The 20,477-nt window shown below is 38.4% G+C and overlaps 1 protein-coding gene across 6 annotated transcripts in view; it reads left to right on the forward strand.

The window, feature by feature from the left end:
• Nucleotides 1-20,477, forward strand: part of GMDS (GDP-mannose 4,6-dehydratase) — a 418,193-nt gene that overhangs the window by 33,700 nt on the left and 364,016 nt on the right. The window contains exon 1 of one of the 6 annotated variants that reach the window (XM_066187092.1): nucleotides 15,207-15,290. The exons of the other annotated variants lie outside the window; for them this stretch is intronic. The gene's annotated coding sequence lies outside the window, so the exon portion shown is untranslated. Of the gene's footprint in view, nucleotides 1-15,206; nucleotides 15,291-20,477 lie in introns of those variants that run through there. 6 annotated transcript variants of the gene reach the window in all.

A 20,477-nucleotide genomic window follows, 5' to 3' on the forward strand; every position in this document is an offset into this window, starting at 1 on the left:
GATATTTTGAGGTTAAAAGGTGTCTAGGACTGCCCTCAAGCCCACTCAAAGACCTGTTCCTAATTTTTCTTTTCAGCTGTTCACTTAACAGCTTTCAAGCCATCACTTGAGAGAAAAGCTTTTTGAGATTGAGCTGATTAAGCTGTTCTCTTCAGTTGTGGGCTTCAAGCCAATTTGTTTTGAAGCTTCCAATTGTGTCTTGTCTTGCTAGTACTAACCCTTTTTTGCTGCAGAAGTGGGGAAACTTGAAACTTTATAAGCTGTAGGAAGTTTTCCGGTAAGGGAGGGAGGGAAGCAGGCAAAATGAAGATGGTGGTAGGAAATGGGCAGGAGCCTGTGTTAGAGGATCTCTGCATTTGTGCTGTGATTATCTTCATTCCATCTTTCTCGCGACTGTTAATGAACTAGAAACAAGGTTAGTTTTTGTGGTTTTGTGACTTCAGTAAAGGATAGAGTGGGAAACAATTAACGCAGTAGGTAAATAATGATTTTTACTCTTCTGTCAATTGCACTATGGGTGTTCCAGTGAAGTATCTGGTGTGCCATATCCCAACAGTGCTACTTACTAGCATTTTCCTAATGTCTATGAAAAGACTAGAAAGCTGGTTTAAAGCCTTGTAAATCCTCTCCATTACTTTAAAACTTTTGGGGCTGATGGAAAGACTGTGGCTTCTTGGTGCTGTTGTACTGTGTTGAGGATGCCTATGTTATTTATTTGTCTACAAGTGGTGTGTTGTGTTCTGTCAGGGTCTTGTGTAATGAGTTTTCCTGTGTTTTGAGGCTTGGAACTCATTTTTTATAAGTTTGTAGTTAGCACGTTGGTATTTCTTTATACCTTATATGTAGTATGTGTACAGAAACCATTTATGAACAGTATGGGTAGTATATAGTGGTAAAGAAGTATCTAAAATGCCTTTAAGTGTTCGAGGTGTTGGTTTGTATGGGGTTTTTTTAACTCTTAAAAGCTACTGTCTTTTAGTGGTACCAGAAGAGGCAACAATGTAAAACTGTAACTATTCCAAGAAGGATCTCTTGAAGTAATGATTACAGTGAAGTGGTAAGAAGATTACATTACCACTGGTCACACAAAGCTCATTTTGTATAAAAACCAGCTGTGTGTTTTGGTACTGTGTCAGGGTGTAGAAGCGGAAATAAATCACTGTGGAATGAAATGTTACATGAAAGCTGACTTGCAGTAACCAGTGTTGCACTGGCAGTATCTTTGTTGGTTATCCTGTGTGTGCAGGGAATTTGGAGATGTCATGTCTAGGGATCCTCTGCAGTAAAAATACTTTCCTTTTTTATCTGAGACTTCAGAAGGACCCACACTTACTTTGTCTTTGATTCACTTAAATTACAATTGCCCAACAATTTAGCAGTTTTGCAGCAAACCTTGGATTGTAGGACTTTGTTTTGAAGATGGTGTGTGAAAGTGTATGAAACTGTTGCATGTGAAAGTACTTTGCAGTCAGTCTTCAGAAACCATGCTCTTGTTTTTCTTTTGGAAGGGAAGTTCATATAGCTGAGTATTTTTTCAGCTGATAATATGGGCTACAATTGTCTCATCCATGAGGCATTTACATATGGAGAAGACTGAATGTGGCCTATATGAACTTGTAAAGCAGCTTACTTTGTAAGGAGCTATTGGTTGGAATAACCAAGTGCTTAGAAAAGGGTGATTGGCAGTCGCACTTTGGTAATCTTGTGTGGCTTAATTTGTAGAATTCATGTTTTCCTTACAGAGGGAATGCTGCTTCAGTAGGATGCCGAGACTGAACGCCTTAGATGCTGTTTTCTTGCACGGATTTGAGCAGTCCCAGTAGCTCTCCAGCCCTGGAGGTGCTGTAATGCAGCGAATGTGCCGCGAGGTGGCTCAACAATATAACACCTCAGAAAACTCTCACTGCACGGTCCGTGCTCCCTGACGAGTTTAGAACCCACGGGGAAGCGCTGCGACCTGCCGCGCCGAGTTTCCAGCAGCGCGTAACTACTGCAGAGCATCCCTGGGCTGCTCAGGTGTGAAAACAGCAAGGTGTCCTCCACGTGTGCTTGGGTGATGTTATGGTGGATTTGTACTTGGGTCAAACCTTTTGGAATTGATTCGTCTGAAGGTGATTTGTTACTTGCTTTTGAAGCTTTTATTGAAACTTCACGCTTAAGCCCTTCAAAGTAGAGGCTGGCTTGCTCTTTGTATGGGGAGAAAATGGAAGTAATAGTATTTTTATGACACTGGAAAGTGAACTCTTTCCAGAAAAATTAAAGTAAAAATGGCCATGCAGCTGCAGAAAGAAATATGATACATGGGATCCTTATCTTCTTAGTAAGCCTGGGACCAAAAAGTAGCTATAAAAGTGTCACCTAGTTTTTAAATAAAAATGGGAAGCCCTCAGAGAACAAGATGATTTTTCAGCCCACACAATTTCCATTTTGATTTCCATTTAATTCCTAGTAAAACTTATTATTGATTCTAGCTTAGATACCAGTAGGAATGCTAAACCAGAAGTGCCAGTGATGCCTGAGCTAGAATGGAAACAGGTTCATCCCCTGTTGATAACAACTAATGCTTCCTAATGCTGCTGGTGTGGGATGGGGGGAAGAGAGGATTCTGAAGATTCGGGGAAAAAAAATTAACATTTCCAGCATTAAAATGCAGATCATATGATCTTGTGGAAATACAGACCTATGGTGGGGGATCCTGGGTTTCAGTATCTCTCCTGCTTCTTGATGTTGTGACCACATCTTGTCAGCAGGGAAGTAATAAGTACAGGATGATCTGTATTATCCTGTATAATACAGAAATAATATTATCCTGTGTAATACCAGCAATGCTGCTGGTATTTCTGGCACTGGGAATGCAGGCCAGAACAAGCTGAAAAAGATGGGTATCATACAATTACTCCCTAAATCTTGAACTGTTCTGGTCTGTAGTTGGCTGTTTAGACTCCACAGCTGGTAAAAAATTAGTTTTTCAAGCAGCTGTGGAAAATAATGAATTCAGAACTTATATGGACTACCATATTAAGGATCAAAACTTGTGTGGTCAAAATTGAGAAGAGAGAAGGCATCTTGGATACTGAAATGCTGTGCTGTTACTCTACTACAAGGTGATGATGATAATCATGTTTCATGAATCACACTGACATGGCATGCTCAGAAACAAGCACTTACTAATCTTCTTTAAATTCTGGTTCTGAATGCTCATGGAGTGTACATTTGGAATTCATCCAGCAGTAATGAGTAGTATTTTTAAGGAGAAATCTTCCTGCTGTAGTCAAGATTTAAATATGATGATGTTCACCCAAATATTCTGGTTTAATTTTGTGCCTCAAAATAAATAATAAAGTTTTAAAACTATGGAAATATTAAAAAAAAAAAAAAAACACAGAAGGCAGCAGAATTCATGCAGCCCTGTACCAGCATGCTGGCAGGATGCTGTGGTAAGTGCAACCTGGCAGCTGAGGGTGGGTCAGTACAGCAGTCCCTTGGAAAGCGTATTACCATGGTTTTTCCCTCCCATCAGTCCAGGGGAGAGCCTGTGTTTAAGGAATGGCTCTGGTGTCTCAGCTGAATGCAGGCTGTACAGATTGCGTTGGCACTGGTGATGTTGCAGTGGTCAAGGAACAGGTGGGGGCCTGAGAGGAGCTGGAAACTGAGAGCAGCTCGGTAGAACTGGAGCCCTTGAGGTGGAGCTTGTTTGATTACACGTGGATGTTTGCCCTTGTAATAGACTGCTTACAAAGATCTTTTTCAGGTTAGTGTTAAGGGCAGTTCTGGGATGCTTACTCCTACCCTCTTAGGCATAGGGAAAGCCTCAGGAAGAGAAATCTGGTGAACACCAGGTTGTACCACAGCTGCTTTGTCCTGGGATCTTCTTTTTTTGAACGAACAGATTGCTTTTTCTTTCAGAGCAATGTGCTCTTTTAATCTCCTGACTAAAGGATCTTTGCTGAAAGCAGGACCATGGCAAAGGCAAGGGGAAATGCTGTGTCTAGACAAACCACAGCTCTTCCTTCTCTGACGTGGCCAGTTCTACCCAGCCCAAGCCTGTAATGTAGGTAGTGGTGGGACAGTTAAAGCTATTTTAGATGGCTGCTCAGGATGCAGGCAAGGAAAGTCAAGTCTCCTACTTGCCTCCATGTAACCATGTTTGTCCCACAGATGAATGGGTCTTGTGTTATTTGCCCAGGCAAAGGCAAAATACAGACTCTAATAGGGGTGAACGGAAGGTGACTCCCAATGCAAGTTTACAAACTGGGCAAGGAGCTTCAGCTGAATCATATAAATGGTTTTATATTTGAGTCTGATATTGAAGAAAGCATTTCCTTCCCCACCCTTCCAAAATGAAGTCTCTTCAGCTGAAAATTTCTTGGCATTGATAGTGCTTGCACATTCAACAAGGCAACAAATAGCTATTCCTTCCTATAATACATAACAACAGACTCTAATATGGCTTTGCTCCATGTAACATAAGTGAAAAATTCATCCTTCTACTTCCTTCCCTTCATTTTTCCTCCCCTTCTTGTTTAGCAGCCACTGTGGCTGCTTTGTACTATCCTTGAACAGACTCCTGTTGGTCAGGCTGCTTGAAATTCGTTACATGATTGGATGGGAACATTAATGATGTTAACATCTCACTTCAATTTCTGGATTGGCAGTATGTCAGTACATTCCTTAATCATTGCTTGAAGATTTTGGAACCAATAAGGAGACTTATTTGCTTTCAGTGAATCAGTTTTTCTAAGAAAAAGTCGCAGAATCAGAACCTAAAGCTTCAAACAACAAGTAGTTTAAAATTCCTGACTTGTTGTCATGCGAGAATAAATTTCTGAAGGCCACAGGTACCTTCAGATAAAGGCAATATTGTTGTGGGTGGCAGCAGACCACCACAACTGACAGAAAATAGTACACCAATGAAAAAATGACTGGAGATTTTTGTGCCATTTATGTAGAAATGCCCTGAATCTGTGAATACAGTGCTGATCTCCTTCAGTGCCTTTACTCATTGTGCTTTAATTGCAAGTGAAAACATGCTTTTATTCTCACATTTAAGCAAGGTGTGCGTCTATTTTTAGTACTACTATCAGACTTTTTTACGATAGGTGTGTGTGTAAATGTTTGGGCATATATTTATACATGTGCTATTTAATTTTCTTTTTTTAATGAAGCAAAAACTGGAATGCATTAGGGCCAGGAGGTGGTGGGGTTTATAAGGTGTGCCTAGTTTGTATGCCAACTCCTGGAATGAGAAAGGAAATGCTTGAAGTCGTCTGGCAAATGTTTTAAAATTACTTCATTTTTTTTTCTCAACCACAGAGCCTCATACTTGAGTTCTGTGTTATAATTGCCCTTTTCTTTTTCTGTTTTGTTGGAGAAAAAAAATGCATCTCATGCACAGGCAACTGCTTAATCATACCTTCCTACCTTGTTATGGAAACTTGAAATGTTTTGCCTTTGATGAAATCACTTTTTCTTCTCCTCCTTAGATTGAAGACTAAGAAAGGTGACAGCAATGTTTGGAATCTACTTTCTTCTAAAACTGAAATTGTCCTATTTTGGGTTTTAGTTTATTTTGTGTTAGATCTGGCTGGTTTTTTGTAGCTTAAAGTTTTGATTGATTTGAATCTCATGTAAGTGTGGTGTGTTCTTTTGCAACTGTGTAGGAAGGAATATTTTCCAGCCTCTACTCTGTCTGCTAAAGGAAAACAAGTCGTTTGGCAAAAAGAGAAAGGAAAAAACTTGCATTTAAAAGAGCCAGTATTAAAATTATGAGACTTGAAAGGATGCTGTAGGAAAAGCTGGAGTGTGGGAGAGAATGGGGATTCCCCTTCCCCTCCTACAAGGAAAGAGTCACTGTTTATTTAATGGTAAAGGTGTTTCTCATTTCAGATAAGCAGATTAACATTAGAGCCCTGGTAGGAAAATCTGGCTGACTCACATGTGTTGCTTCTGTTTTGTACAATATAAACTTGTATCACCACTCTCATATGTCTGTAGTCAAATAATTGATGTCTGTAATCATCTTGCTGGAGTACAAAGTCTCCCTCCAAACTGGCTTGTTTCCATGTTTCCTGGGAAATATTTATCACTTGATAAATGTTTATGGGGGTATGATCTGATACAGTAGAGTGATGTTGTGTTTATATCATCTTTTCCTATCTAGATGGATAGTGCTCTGGACTCATGGTCTTTTACTTTTGTGTGTTTAAAATACAGAAAATACTTTGCTGTTTCAAAATAATGATGCTGTAGATGTGTTAACATTACAAAAAGTTTTGCTCTACTGCTCATGGTTGTAGGGTACCCCCAAAAATTAAAATATACGTAAAATATAGATTTCTGTGCCAAGAACAGAAATAACCAAGCTTCAGGTTTGACAGGAGTGCGTTGGTTATTTTTGTCTTACTTTTTTGTGGTTTGCTTTGGTTCTGAGTTTGTTTTTGGGGTGGGTTGTTTGTTTTTAATTAAATGTTTAAAACAAGTTTTATCCATTTTTCTCCGTACTCCATGGTCACCAATTTTATTCAGCTTTGAGTCAGGCTTTAAATGTTACCTGGGGCCCTGACACACCTTGCCTGTGACACTACTCCTAAGTACCATGTGTCTTGGATAACAGATTCTTGGTGTTTGTGCTGTTTCATTGTGGGAAGGGGGTAAATAGTCTAACCTGGTTTAGGACTAAAATATGGGAAATGCTACAGCTTTGACAGTTTACCTGAAAACCTGTAATCCTACTTGAATGACTTTAAGTAATAAGGGAATTTTCATTTTGGAGGTTTGAGGGTTTTTTTGGTCTATGTGGATTTTGTTGGGGTGACTTTTTGTGTATATTTGAGACATGAAACAATATCAAATGGGTTGATTTTTGCTCTGAACTGTTTCTCTACAAGGAATTCTCATAATGATATATAAGTAAATAGATAGATATAGGGGTAGTTCTGGGTTCTGTTATTGATATCTACTCAGAGTTTTAAATGTCCTATACTCACACAACGTGTTCTGACTAGGGAAGGATAGGAATTGCAGATTTGAGTGTCTTTAAAGTCAAGAACACTTAGGCTTGTGAAAAGAAAGGAAGATCTTTGCTACAAATAGAGAAGTTCTATAATGACCTTTCTCTTGTACGAGCTGGATTAATAGTCCTCTACTTAGCTTTAGCTCAAGCTATAGGGAAAAGTTTTCTAGTGCAGCTCTAAAGAATAGTTTATTGTTGGGTGAAGTTTGGTGATGCTACTGATAAACCTTGTAGTTGTCTGAAGCTGTGAATGAGGCATAAGAGTTGTGTGGATAAGTTGAAATAAGGATGATGATTGCCCTGCAATTGGGTTAGCAGGGGCCAAAGCAGATTTTTATCTTTTTACAGGTTTTATGTGATCTGTATTCTCCAGAATAAGATGGAAGATTATCCATTCAACATGGCCATAGCAACGTCAGTGCTTTGTCCTACTGTCACAGGAAGAATTTGGGGAAATACATTCATGTTAAGAACATGAAAAAATGAAAGGCGGAGATGGTTCAAGGTAGCTTTTTTTGTGTGCCTTTCCAGGGCTGGTGTTCATGATACAATGACCTGCAGCTTGAGAAAACTTGAATCTGTGATCTATGCAGCTTCTCCCATTCTTTTCATGTATCAACATTGTTTCAGCTACTTTAGAGTTCTCTCTTTTAGGAGCAAAAATTCAGGGTGCTTTAACTGACACTGCAGATTTCTACTCTTCTCCCAAAATTCCGTTGTAATTCCTACCCATCTTTTGCTGGTTTCTAGCCACAATAGGCCAGCCTCTGCCTTTTGGGGTTTTTTCCTTTCCTCTTCCCATTGTGAAGTGGGCCAGTTTCCTGGTGTTCCTCTGGATGCCTTCTGCCTGCCTCAGCTCATGCAGTTTTGAAGGGCCAACTCTTGGGCCATGAGTGCATGTGTTTTGACTCTTCTCAGAAGAAGCTTCACTTGCATTATGGCTTGCAGAAAAGAATCAACAGCATAGAATAGAGTTAGCTGCTTCCATCCCTGCCCTGTGCCCACTCAGACTTTATAGTGTCTGTTTGTATTCGTTTGTACCCTGACGATTGTCTTTGCCCATTGGGTCTGGATGAGAACTTCGAACTTGGTAGTAATGCCTTTGGTACACCTCTTCTCGGGGGGAAATCTTGTTTTCTAGTTTGAGTTGACAAATGTGCCGGATTCCTTCCCACCCCACCTCACCTCATTCACTAAAGAAAAGCAAAATATTTGCTTGCTGTTACAAAACCGACCACCACCACTTGGGCTCCCTCTTTGCTGGTGGGTTTGAGCCTTCCCTTCCTCCTGGACCAATTCATGCCCAGTTCTTATCGTCCTGCAGTGTGCCACACTGGGAACTCTCCTGAAAAGATGAGGTGAGAAGTGTAAGCTGCAGTTAAATTAAATACTGTCAAGGAGGAGGACTGGCAGGGACTGGCTTTTTAAATACAGTGACTATTGTAAACCTGGTAATTGAGGTCGAGAATAACATAGAAAAAATCATGAAGTCCTTTTACCTGACTGTCTTTCTGACGATTTGCTGTCTCACTTTCTAAAGTCTGTACTGGTCTACCAAATCTGATAATAGTGGCTGTGAGTCACTGAAGATTTGCTTGTTTCTGTTTTGGAGCATATGAATATGTTCTTGCTGTTTCATTGTAACTTAACCTGTGGTTGCTTAAAAGTGAAGTGTTTCAGCTTTCATATTGAATTTAAACACATTTAAAAGATGATGTTCGTCTGCATCTGTGTTTGAGAATTGTAGTTCTGACATTACTGTTCTGTGAAGACTGATATATAATTGTATGTTAATTTTATATGGCTTTCTTTTCTCTAACATATCTACCTTGGTGAAAACTTAACTAGTAATATTTACATTAGTCTTTTATCAAGACATGGAATCAGTAGTTTCAGAAATAATCCCTTCCTTTGTCAAACGTGTTCTTTTATGTAAAGATTAAAAAAAAATTAATTTGGTACTTACATTTCTTTAGTAAGACTTAAGTTTCCTAATTAAATGTATTTTTTTTGGCCTTGCAAGACATAGCTGCATTTAAGTTTCCATCTAAAGCTGTGTCTACAATCTGCATTTAGTCTTCTGGAAGCCATTTGTGCTGGAAGCTGCTGCTGAGTATTTTTATTTTTAATATTCTTAGCCTACATTTTCAAAGCAGTCTGATGATTTAACTAAATGTCATCAAGATAAACTAGTAGTTTAGAAGATTGAGTTATGCCAGTGCTGGCTTCCACTTTTGATATTCAAACAATGGCTACTATGTGTGCTGTAGCTTTTTTTCCCCTCCTCTCTTTTTATTCCAATTCCAGTGGGGAGAAATGCTTTATACCATTTCTAGAATAGTTAGAATATTTAGGATTAGCAACATGGAAGTGATTTACAAGCTTATGTTCTCAAGCAATTTAAAAGTAAACTCATTGGGAGAAAATGATTCCCGTTTTGCCTTCTTCACAGGACAGCTCAGCTTATTTCAGTAATTTAAAAGCCCTGAAAGTTTTGCTCTGATTAAAAAGCTTTGAAGCTGGCTGTGAAGCAAGTTCAAAAGTTCAACCCTTTTGCAAGACAGCAGGCATAAAATTATACAGAGTCTTTTTCCTGGGGTAAACAGATATTATTAATTGCTTATGGTTAATAAATAATTATCCTAATTAGGTTTTCTCAATATTAGTTTTTTAGGACATACCAGCCTTTGTCTGAAGGGAAGAACAATACAGAGAAAGAAATTTGGATTGTGTGAGCAGCTCAAGCATATGTGAACCTTGGTATTTTGGGAAGCCCTGAAAGAAAAATAGTGAGGAATCCTCTTCCTCCAGGGTGGAAGCTGAATCTCCTTCATAGGATGACTTAGTGTGTTTGTGTTAGCTAAATTAATGCAACAGCCCAAACTCTTGGTCAATGGACTGCTCTTAATGGCCAAGAGCAGATTGGTAAATTATATTAAATTCCTTCAGGAGGGCTTGTTTTATACCCAGGAGTAGCTGCTGCATCAGAGCATTGTACATGCTGCACTGGTGTGTGTGTGGCTAAGTCAAATCAATCATTTTTGCAAACCCTGCATAAATAAAGGAACTCTTGCCTAACAGATAACCTTTTAGAACGTATGCCTAGTAAAAGCACTAAAAACTGAGATTTGGTTGATGTCTATACTAACAATACTAATTACAGTGGATGCAGACTGTATTCTAAAGATGATAGTGCAGATGGTTGAAAGAACTGTGAATTTTCTTACAGAACGGATAAGAGGATATTGTACTTTGGTGTTTCTAATCAGTAATCTAAATTGAATGCTAAAAAAAGAAAAATAAAAAAGATCTGGCATCCCTAGCTTGCAGATTTCCAACTGCTGTTGCCAAGAGATGGTGTTCTTGGCAGCTTATGTGTTAACCTTTATTCTTATTTACGGTGAGATTAAATGCCATTATTGTTATAACTTTGACTTTCCCTTGGAAATTAAATCCCCAAATGCAGAAGTCTCTAATGATGCTATCTGAAGTTTATGGATGGAGATCTCTTTCATCCTGCTTTTGCTTTTTGCCTTTCTAAAGTCCGAAAGCTTTGTGGGATTAAAGTGGCTGCTGGTTTTGTGAATAGGGTGCCTGTGATGGGTTGGTCAGGGAGGTACCTGATTAAACCACTCCTGCCATTGCTGCCTGTGAAAGTGAACAGACATCTCTACAGGAGCTCATAGATTGGGGAACGGGTTTAGAAGTGAAATGTGGAAGTTTTCTGCTTCACTGCTGTGACCTTCTTCTAGGGAAAATTAGAAGTTTTTCTCAGGTATTTCCGGTACCTTTGGGTTAAAAAGGAGTAGCTAAAAATGGATTTGCTATCTGCTTGATGCATTTTGTCAGTTAGGATGATTACTTTGGAATTAATGATTTCAAGCTACTACTGTGTTCTTCTGTACCATGCAGGTCTGTTTTGAACCAAACATTGAGGAGTGCAAGTTGGGAATGTCAGAGCTTACTTGTGATTTACCTGTTGGTTTAAGGGGTCAGTGTTTGAAACCAGAGAACTCTGACATGCAAAGTGGTAAGAGCTTGCAAAGAAAAGGAAGGTACTAGTGACTTAGAGCCTGTCAGTCTTTGTCTTCTACAAATTACTTGTTTCCTTTAGAATTTATATTCATGACGTCTTAGATTCAAAGATTTTGAGACTTGAAGAAACTTCTGTAAAAATTTCTCTAACAAATGTCAGTGACAGTAAGGTGTGCAGTTTTTGGGTCCCCTTTTCCCATTGTGATTTAAATCCTGCAGAATCCTGTTTTGACTTTGTTTAGGGCTAGCAACAAAAATCCTGAGAGTACTCAATGCAATTCAAATCTGATAGAATAAAAACTAGAAGCCTCTTTTTTTTTTTCTATGACATACTCCACCAACAGCTCATTCTTATGAAGTAAGTCCTCAAGGTATTTTAATTGAAAAGCCAATGGTATTGCATAGGGTTTTCTTAATTAAAAAAATCAAATGAAATGCCGAACATGTTTACTGTCAGAGACCGGTCTCAGCTGTCGGTCTGGGTTCAGGTAGCTTGACATGTCAGTCAGTGTTTTGTAGGAATTGAGGGAACAAGAGGCTTCCTTTTAAATGCTGATGAGCTGTTTGCCAGGAAGGAGCTGTGGGCTCTTTCTCACTGGTTTGTAACTCAAGATATCCACCCAGCTTTTAATTACTGTTAGCTACAAACTGTGGAAGTTCAGCTCCCTTTGGAATAAATAAAGTATATTTATTTGCTTGACTGTTTGCCAAGTTAGTGAAAAGGTTTTGCACCAAGTTAGGGCCCCTTTGCTCATCTAGTTTTCCTGTCCCATACTGTAATTGGAGCAGAATCATATCAACATTTTCAGACCTATTTTTTGTGCAAGATTAATTTCTTTGTATGTATACACATGCTAGCAGAAAAAAATATTTAGAAAAGATATGAGTGTAATCAGTTCACAGCAAAATGACACTATGTAAGTTCTGTAGAATCTCAGTACTTCAGTTGTGGTGGGGGAGGAGGGAGTTGGTCTGGTTTCTCCAACATTTGTTGTGTATTTTATATTTGCAGGTGTGAGAAGATGTCTACAAGAGAGTGGCTTAGTTGATGTCATTATTTTAAAGTTATTTTTTATTAAAGTGAGTGTTAATTTACGGCTAAACTTTGACCTGCTTGTTGTTTCGCTGTAAATTCGAACAGTGACTGAAAGATTGTAATGTGTAAAAACCAAAAGTGTCACATCAAGTTGTAGCCAAACATTTTCTGTTCTGGGGGGACACACTGGTGAAGAATGGCTGTTTCTTGTGGTCTAGTGGTACGTCTTCCAGTCTGCAGTCTACCACTGTTGAAGGAAAGAGGCTCAAAAAAATTTACAAACACCAAAAACCCAAAGCAAACTAACACTCCCTTAACAACCACACAAATGCTCTTCAGATGAGGTTAAGGAAGAGGAGCTGAACTATGACTACCTGTAGATGAATCATCATGTTGGTGAATTATTCAATAAATCCTGAGTATAAAGATGAGAATTAACTGTAGAACAGTATGAAGGTGACTGGTTAAATTGGAATCTTGGGGAAAGTTTCCCTGCTTTCAGAATAGAACAATGAAGCCTTCATATGCATCTTTAAAATAACACCTGTTTTTTAATGCAGTGCATTATGTGGGAAGTGTTTTAGGGTGTTTGTGATCTGACACTGGTTCCTAAGTCTTTCTTAGTCTCCATGGTATGTGACAGATTTGTCAAGTCTATTCAAGTTTTAAAATATACTAATGATTTCAGGTGCCTTGATGAAAGCTTTGCAGGAAAGTACTTGCAGTTTCTGCTGCAGACCTTTAAACTGTGCAATGCTCAGTGGTTCCATCCAGAAATATTGGTGATGGCTGTGATAACCAAGGCTGTGTGCACTCAGGGTGATGATGTTTTGCTCTTCTGAGTTTTTTCAGAGGTGGTCCTATATGTCTCCATGTAATAATTTGACTTACCATGGTACATGAAGGATTTGCTGTTATGCTAGCATCACATTATACTTTGATATACAAAGGAAAGGCTTGATTACTTTATCTGAAAGGAATTTTTTTTTTTTTTTTTTTTTTTTTTTTTTGCTTGGACTATTAACCTCCTGTGACTAAGTCTTAAAACTTCCTCTAACCTGAAGGATTGCATTCCCTTAGCTAGAAGAGGAAAGACACATATTAATTATGATGAACTGAAGTGTTTCTGAGGAAGTACTTTAGTACCATCCTTGTGTTAGCTATTATTGCTGGTGAGCATTAAAAAATTACTTTTCTTCAGTCTGAAGGATTGTATTTGAAGTTACTATATTGTATTATACTGTGTAGTTCTTAGCTGCTTGTGAAGTTTGGGGATAAAAGCTTTTTTGTATGCTTTTAAAAAACAAAGCATAGTTCCCCTTCCTTTTGTGCAGCGTATGTGAAGTAAAATTAAACTGAATATTTCATACCATAACCTTTTTACCCCCGATGATCCACTGTGAAGTATTTCCCAGCTCTCTGTGCACACAAAATATGACACTCTGAAGCCTGAAGAATTAGAACAATTCTAAGAATAAGACATTCCTGTTCAGTGTCTGACATATTTGTATTTCTCTCTGTTTGTCCCCTTTTACTCCTAACTTGTAGCCATTTATGTCTGATAAGCAAGGTCCTTAACAATTTTATTTTTACTGGCATAAGAAATGTAGTTCACCATAACATATATAGCTACAGAGATATTTATAAATTCTAGCTGCCTTGTTTTTCTTAAGTATTCCCAATTCATGGGCAAGTTGCTCAAAAGAGAGTTCAACAGAAGTTTCTTTTCTTAAGAAAAAATGATGAAAACCCTCCAAAAATGTTGCAATATTCCTTTATTGGCTTGAACTCGAGATGGAGGAAAAAACCAGGAAGGATTGCTTTAGACAGTAAGCTTAAATTTTTTAGCCTGGTTACTGTGTGTCTGGTGATATCAAGAGGAAATAATTTTGAGGGAGAAGGCCAGAAAAAGAAGTGATGAGATGCAATAGAATGTCTTGCCACCTATTCCACAACATACTTGATGATTGCTGGCAGGGAAGCTGAAGGTTTCTTTCTGAGCCTTTCAGCTGCTATAGTACTGTTCCCTGAGTTGTTCACCCCATAGCTCTTTGTTTCCGTCTCTCTCTATAAAATGTTGTTAAAATACCAGTAAAAATCATCCATTAAAATGATTAATTGATTGAAAATGGTTCCACAAAACGATGTCAAAAATCTGAATATGAGCCATGGTCGGTGGATCTGATAGAGGCTGGTAAGTCTTGTTACCTTAATAGCTTCTTCATTTTTCAGTCAAGCTTTTCTTCTGACTTCCGGCAAACCTTTTCAATTCAGAATATGTTGGTGCAGCCACCACAGATTTTCCAGCAATCTTAATTAACAGTATGTTCATTCTCGTTCTGTAAAACCATATTTAAAAATGCCAGTTATCAATATTTCTGCAGTTAAAAAAAAACTTTCCCCTTTTCATCCTTCTCACAATAGGGTCAGTTTGCCTAAGAATTTCTGCTGGGACTTGTGCTTGTATCCATGTTTTAGTCAGTTTTCATGCCTGATATCTGTTTTCAGGACTGTTTGGATACGTTGCTATAGTGTTTTATAAGCAATATGATCCATAATTGTTCATCTTATACTTTGGCAAAAAAAGCTTCAAACCAAGTTCAAGTTGACTGGGTGAGATCAAACAAAGATTATGCCAGAGGCAAAAGTCAAGGCCCCAAAGGATTGCTCTTTGCATACTTTAAACTAGGAGGTACAGTGCAACTAAATCTCTACCTCTTTTTACGTGACATTTTTAGAGTTTTAATCCTTTACAGAAGAATGACACAATAATTGTGGGAAGTACTTCACAATTTGCACTTTTACTGCATGGCATCAACAAGAACAATTTGTTTTATTCAGCATTGCTATGCATTTAAGGCGATTTATTTTCATGCCTTGCAGTACTAGTCTAGGCAGTTGTATCGTAGGATGCATCTTTATTAAGATTTTCCTCAAGATGTGAATAAACATAGCCAAAGTAAAGAACTGCCTTATACGGATGCTCTTAACCTTGTTATTAACTTCTATGACTTTGGGAAAGCACAGATATATGGAGATGGAAAAGGGTGTAAAATAGAGTGCATAAAATACAGATGTTCTGTTTGTTTTTTCAATACAGCCAGTCCCTGTGTCCCTGACCACCTTCTGCAGAATGTCATTAGGATCATGGAGCTTCAGCCTGGTGAACTTCTTCCAGTTTGATGTGAAAAGTCCGATATAATTGAAGTGAGTGCTCACAAATCACTAGCTTCCCTCAAAGGGCGAAGGAAGCAGCACAATACCATCCAATTATTGTGATTCTACATCAGTGAAGCATAGAACAATTAAGCTATCAAGGGCATGGGGTGATCCAGTTGGGATCACACACTTATTTCTGTTTGTCCTTAAAGGAAAACTGAATTGTCAGAGGTTTGAAAGGCCTTTGAGTTCACATATGAAATGGTTGCACTCAAATGATTCCTGATGCTGCTCAAGAGCTAGTGGTGAGCCTAGCTAGTGCTTTTACCTAAAAAAACTACTAAGAAGACATGTTTTTTGCATGATGATGTAAAATGCTCTTTACTTGGTGAGATATGGTCATCTTCATGGTACCATATGTATGTTAGCATGGGCACACGGAGAGGAAAAGAAAAGCTTGGCATCCTTCTAGTATGAAATCCGTTAAGAATAGGTAAATAGGTATCTGACACCTGCATCTTTGGGGGAAATAATTTTGACAAGACTTGTGGGAAGACATAGCATTCATTATCTGAAAAGATCAGCACATCAACTTTCACTACAACTGACAATTTTGCCTTTCCTGCATAGCAGCTGGAGAGTTACAGGCTCAATCTTTGCTGGTCCCATCCCAGCAATTTTGGAGAAATTTTTGTTATCCTTCAGCAAGATGAGCACCTCTCTATTCATTTTCTCCCTGGAACCCCTGCTGTTCACTCTCTGACCCAAACTTTAGTCACTTGATGGCTGAATGCCAGGTTGAGGTTGTCCTACAGAAGTACATGAGAAAACTCGGAAGTGTTTTCTTTGAAGTTGAACATTCCTTCATGTGAACCTTTGTCTTGAGTAAAACAAATATCCGGGGGAAAAGAAATGTAATGTTCTCCACGTGTATCTAGAACTGTTGTATGGTTTAGAAGCAAACAAACTTTCTAGAATAGAAATATCTAGAAAATAGAAATATTTAGAAAAGTTTGTTTCCATCACAGATCATCCAGATACACGTGGAATGCTTGAATTACAATGTGTAGGTATCCTGCTGAAAGAAGCCGCTAGCACTAGCAAGTATCCTTTGAGCCAGTTGGTTTGCCAGGTTCTTGGAGAAGCAATGCAATATTGACAAACAAGATGTGTAAACATGGAGCCACAGTTTCTCTTTGGAAGTCTGCCATGAGAGCAGTGTGTGTGTGGCTGGAAGACTGCCTGTATACAGCAGGTGGCACAGATTACTACTGCATTAATCACAGCTCTGGGTGAATGGGATGTAGTGCTGTGTGTCAGGCACCATGGCTGACCTCTGGGAGAGACAGGGAGAGAAGTGAGGTGTGCTTGTGCTGCCTTAGATCATGCAGGGGGTGTTTTTCCATTATCTCCAAGCAGTTTCTTGTAGACTTTTTTGTGGGCCACAATTAGTCACATAGGTCCCTCCAAGATGCCTCGTGGTGGGATGTCATTGAGCAGTTTTCTGTGAGGGTGGAATAGTTAAACTGTTTGGTTGTATGCATGTGCTGCTTGCCAACGTGCTCACTAGTCCAAAAGCATTCATACTTTTGAGGCCTTGTTCAGTGTATTTTCTGATGGACCAAATAAATGCATTCAGCTTCTGAAGAGTGAGGATGCTCATCTAAAGGGTACCTTGTACTGTACAGTTTGATCAGGGCACAGGTCATAAAATCAGGCAACAAAAGTCCTGTTATGATGCCTCTTCAAGCTTTCTAAGTAACAGGTAACCCTTAAGGGGAAGGATGTGAGGGAAATAGATAATGCCCCTTGTCTTGGAATGAGGCAGAGGCCCAAGACAGATGGCTTGATGCAGAGTAGCTTGCTTGATGTGGAGATTAAGAACTCCTTAAGTACTGCTTAAAATATGTATGATGTATTTCAGTACAGAAGCTTCTTTTTCTGTTGACTTGAAGCATATTGTAGTGATTCAATGGTAAGCATGTAAGAAGATTCATATGGCATCAGGTGCTATTTGTAGTCCTTATATGATGGAGGTGTTGCCTCAGCTCAGGCAAAAGCCAGATGGTAGCTGCAAATATGAAACATGAAGAATATTCCAAATACCTGTATGGGGGTGTTAATCTGCAGTTCTTAACAGCATTAAAAGGAGGACCTGTGTACTTAATGTAGGAAAATTGATTATATATACACATCTGATCATCTTCTTCTAGTGTATTGTTCAAAGAAATGGGCTGTTTCGGGTCCCTGTGTTCCTGAAAATGAGGCCCCCTTACACTTTGATGTTATGTTTACATTCCATTTTCTAGCAAAATCAAGAGTCCTCTTACTGTGCCTGCTATGGCAATTTTAAGTATTTCTTAAAAAAAGGTAGGATGTTGCCATTTTTAAGGGGTAGTGACTTAGTATCTACTTTTTTTATTATAATTTTCTTCAGCTTGGCCTTTTTGCAAAACCTGGTGTACTTATTCAGTTAAAGCATATCCTTATGTCCCTTGGCAATTAAAGAATTCATGAATTTCAAAGAAGTAATACTGATCGTGTGGTGTTTGGCTTTTGGTAGGAGTAAATGTAACAGAGCAGTTTACAAAGTCAGCGAGACAGGGAGGTTTCCGTAGAATTTCCTGTATTTCCTAGGGTGCAAAGCCATTTAAATGAACTGCAAAGAAACCTTGAGATTAGAGGAAATCACTGTGAATACAGACAAAAAATCATTAAAATGTGTCCCATGTGCTCCATCTCTCCACAGCCTACAAAGACAGAAGAATTTAACTAGATTCTGGTTTTGTGCAATAGTAAATGAAAGAAACTTGTTTGCATCAAGGTATTTGAAATAACCTGTTTTGATGATTCTTAAAAGCCTCTTCATACAAGTTTTAAATAGTTTTTCTGTTTTCAGAGATCTGTGCAAGACTGCATAATTCATTGGAACAAGACTAAAGTGGAAATATTTAAACTATTGTTTAAAATGTGGAAGTATTTAAACTATTTAAAGAGTTGCTTTACCTTGATCTTGCTCTGTTCTTACCTTAATTAGGAAGCTGTTCTGGAAAACTACCTTGCTGAAAGAGTTCTTTTGATTACTGTACTTGAAGATGATACAAAGGGTTTTTGCTGACTCAGTCTGCAGGTGATTTTTAGTACTGTATGAATTGAAGGAATTGGTATTTCGCTGGTGGTTTTGTGGTAGTTGTCTATTCCAAATCCTACTCCTGACAGATAGGATAAGCAAATGCGGTTGCTCACTTTCCCTTTTTTAGTTCCCTTAGACAAGAACCTTGGCAATTAATGAAGCTGGGTGGGGTTTTTTTTCCCCTTTTGAAGCTGACAAGGGAAAACTGTGAAGCTGGGTACACAAGGCATTGTATGGTATCTGTAAATATAAGGAAGACCTTCTGCAACCTCTTCTGAAAAAACACTGCATCCTTTTGCTATCGCCCAGATAATCCTTATCCTGCTTGGCTTCTTGCCATCAGGAAGCTCAGTCCATGTGGCATCAGAGCCCTTGATTAGCAAGAGCAGCCACGTGGAACAAAAGTATTTGGCCTAATGTCTAATTTCAGACGATTTATATTTCAGTGTTTTGAACATGAGTGCAGTTATTACATAGTTAAGCATCTTCACTAAGAGTTGTCTTTGCTTAGAGAGGAAGGTAGGCACTGTCTGAATAAATGCTTTGGTTCATTCAATAATGTTTTACTACAGACTTACTGTTTATTTCCAGTTGTAGTGGAACATATATTGTGTGTTAAACAGAGCCCCAGAAACCAAGTAAATCCTAAACTGTAAAAAGCCCAAAACCCAACAAAACCTTAGAAGCATATTTACTCTTGCTGAAAAATATCCAACAGATTTGAAACTGCTTCTTGGCATAATAAGATTTTGCAAAACATGGAATTCTGGCAAGTGTTACCTTTGGAAAAAAATTGTATTCCAATCTTTGCAGACCATGTGTCTTTGACTTCCCTAAATTGTTTTTCTACATTTATTTTTTTGGTAGAACAGTGTTTTGGAAAGCATAAGAAGAACTTGTCATCTTAAGATTCTTACCATTTTGGTTTGGTGGGAGGTTTTTTGTTTGGTGGATTTTTTGTGGTTTTTTTTTTTTTTTTTTTTTTTTTTTTTTTTTTTGGTGCGTGTGTGGTTTTTTTTTTTAATAAACTCAAGTGTGGATTTATGTTGGGAGGACTCAAAATGCATAACATTTGTGCAGAAAGAAGTGGGAAGAAGTGCATGTGTGTATAGTAAACTCTGGGGATCAACTCTTAAGAGCATTCCTGCTAAATTTCTCCTGTTACTGTTTCTTCCATTTGTCCTGAACAAAAGGTGTTACAAATAGCAGTAAACACGGTAAATTAATATCTAGCTTTGGCATTTCTGTAGGGCTTTTCTTGTTTGTTTTGAAATTTCAATCAGATTTTTCCCTTTCTATTCTTTCTATCAGAACTATTAGGAAGTTTATTGCTGTGATAGCTGTTTGGGTTCTTTTGATTCTTATTTTATCCCTTGCTGGTGTAAGGAAAAATCTGAGCTGCCTGGATCTCAGGGTGTTGATGACCACAATTAGGCTGTCTGGTCTCTTGGCCACTCTGAATCCACAACTCTGAAAAGCATTAGGGTTCATCTTTTAATGGCATCTGTTGAAAATTGGGAAGTTTGGGAATCTTGAAATAAAAAGGTGGAAATTGCATAAATAAGCAGAGTTCCTGAAAAAAATTATTGATGATTCAGAAGATACCAGAACAGTAAAAACTGGGCTCAGACCATGCAGACTGGGAGAGGCAATACCAAAGAGAGCTTGTAAGGCAAGCTTACTCCTAAAACTTGAAATGTCCAGAAACAGAGTATTTGCTCCCATGATTTGCAGATCGTATCACTGTAGTATTAGCACTTTTCTTCCACTCAAGCAAATATTGCAAGACTGAGGACTGTTAAAGTTATAACAAACAAGCTTTCATGACTTGATTTTCAAATTTCTCACTATGCAAACTTTTAAGAAACTAAGAGCTGGGTTACTGTGGGCTGCTTCTCTCCTCCAACTGGAACATGATTTTTGGTTTGGTGTTTATCTGTAAATAAACCACATTTTCAGACAAAATGATGATCTCTATCTGTAAAGCTGAGTACAGAAGAATGAGTTAAAAAGGTTTTTAGGCTTTTTCCTGGTCTATGCTCATATACCTCTCTTTTATTAGGCTTTGATCTCATGCAAACAAGATAGCAAGTGAGGTGTTT

This window comes from Chamaea fasciata, unplaced genomic scaffold, assembly GCF_029207755.1.
Source record: "Chamaea fasciata isolate MVZ Bird 193981 ecotype frontalis unplaced genomic scaffold, bChaFas1.0.hap1 SCAF_1, whole genome shotgun sequence".
Taxonomy (NCBI): domain Eukaryota; kingdom Metazoa; phylum Chordata; class Aves; order Passeriformes; family Sylviidae; genus Chamaea; species Chamaea fasciata.